The sequence below is a fragment of the Poecilia reticulata genome, unplaced genomic scaffold (genome assembly GCF_000633615.1).
Source record: "Poecilia reticulata strain Guanapo unplaced genomic scaffold, Guppy_female_1.0+MT scaffold_196, whole genome shotgun sequence".
NCBI lineage: Eukaryota > Metazoa > Chordata > Actinopteri > Cyprinodontiformes > Poeciliidae > Poecilia > Poecilia reticulata.
In genome coordinates this window covers 466,365-468,527 of record NW_007615020.1, presented here as the reverse complement: position 1 = coordinate 468,527, position 2,163 = coordinate 466,365, and the positions used below count along the sequence as shown (strand labels likewise).

The following is a 2,163-nucleotide window of genomic DNA, read 5'->3' as shown; positions in this document are numbered from 1 at the left end:
GTGGTAGAATTTGTTCAAACTTAATGAAATATATTTGTCCTATTTGATGTTGTGACTTATGCTCACAAACGAACCAGGTAATCAGTCCAAGTGTGTCGTTTATTGAACGTTCAGAAACTACAGCAGGTGTGATGAGCCACAGCAAAGGTAAACAAAGGTAAAACAACCCGAAAAGACATCAACTCTAAACCACTCCTACCCTCTTTATCCACCCGCTCCCCCCTCTCTCTCTTTCTTTTTGTCGTTTAAGCACACCCGTTGCCGTGGCAACCACCTGCGCTTAAGCCGAGCAAAGATTATATTAAAAACATGACATTCAGTCCGTTACATATCAKGTTTCCAGACTTGATATTTATTTCTCGATTATTAATAAGCCTCTCATGAACACAGCGGTGGTTGAGTAGCTAATTTAAACTCCTGCTCTGCTCTCAGTCGGTSTTTGAGTCGCTTTTTTCCTTTTTCTTTTTTTTGTTAAGGAACCGAAACGCACAATTCTGCAAAATTACTGAGATAATTAATTTTAGCATGTTTCGTTGACTTTTTATAATTATTCTTTTTTAATTAAGCTACAACCGTTTAGTTATCTTAGTGAATATGTTTGATAAGCCTGCAGAGGAGGAAGTGCTGGACTCAGCGTCCTGACGGCGTTCAGTTTGTCACCTGCCGAGATCGACTCAAAACCTTTCCGCGATCGACCGGTCGATCGCGATCGACGTATTGAGCACCCCTGGTCTATATTCTCTTGTTTTATTTTGTTTTTTGACCAAAAAAAAGTGAAAATACCATGTTAAGTTGTTTTCCTTGTCCTTTAGTGTGGCAGTTAGTTGTTCCTCACACAAATAAAGCAGAAATTGATCCACATATTTGTTTTTCATGTTCATCCACTAGATTAAAGGTAGCCAAGTAAACCCAACACAGTTGACGACTTCATCAAATTATTCATAAATTGCTCTTGGTTTCTTAGTTTTGGGGGAGATAATTGAGCTGTGTGAGTTTAAGTTGCGCTCTGTGGAGAGGACAAGCAACTGTGAAATTTGTTAGTGTAAAAAATATTAATAGACAGTATCAGAACATTTAAAGCATGCCTTAAGTTGAGAACAGAAATGTTACAGTAGAAGATTTTATGGTGGTATTTTTATTACTGCTCTATCATCAGAGGATGACTGGAGAGTAAAAGTACCATATTAAAAATGGTCAAATGAGTCTTATCAGAGAAATGTCAGTACGGAACCTTTTCAGTTGTGAAGCTGTTTGGCCTATAAGTACATGCTGTCACAATCGATGGTCATTCCCAAGCTGGTGCCATGGTGGCTGTCTCTCCCTGTGTGTCATGAGTCTTGTATATGCCAAGAAGAAAGTATGAGAGTTCCTGCTAATAATGAGAAGGGAACAGAGCAGGAGATGTTTTCATCCTGTGTTGCAGGACCTGCGTAGGGCTCTTATCAATTGGAGGTGGGGGGTTTGACCATCATCTGGCTGCTCTCTGGAACACATTCCTGTGTCAACTGAAGAGCTTGAGTGTGATGTTACCATGTTTTGTAATGGAGACCGGGCATTTCTTTTCAAGGCCTCTTCAGTGGTAGGTTTGTGGGTTTTCCTTCAAGTATTTTGTGGTAGTAATGACAATAAATTGTTTATTTCTTCTTTAAAGTTTTTTTGAGGTAACTGAATGGCTATTACTGTTTTCTACATGTCCTGTTCAACAGTGTGGACATTGATGCCTGTTGCAGCCCGGCTCGTTGAGCCGTAACAAAAAACAGGGAGACAGGGACTTCAACAATAACTACGCTCTTTATTGAGCACCAAACATAAAAGAAAACTAAGAAAAATAAACAGGCGGCCCCTGTGGCCAATGACATTGCCCAAAAGCAGATGGTGCGAACAGGGAATCCTTCAAAAGAAAAGAAAAGCAAAGCAAAGTCGGGGTGGGCACACAAGACAGGCAAGAGCCAGCCTGAAAAGCAGAGCCGGGCGGAAAAGTCAGCTCAGCCCCAAGCGAGCTCCACCAGACCTCCCTGACAAATACGAGCACAGCTCTTATATACAGGTCCTTCTAAAAAAAATTAGCATATTTCATCCGACCAATAAAAGAAAAGTGTTCCAATACCAAAAAAGTCAACCTTCAAATAATTATGTTCAGTTATGCACTCAATACTTGGTCAG

General features: G+C 40.4%; 1 protein-coding gene across 1 annotated transcript in view; it reads left to right on the top strand.

The window, feature by feature from the left end:
* LOC103460182 (neural proliferation differentiation and control protein 1) overlaps nucleotides 1–2,163 on the top strand; it is a 45,745-nt gene that overhangs the window by 1,450 nt on the left and 42,132 nt on the right.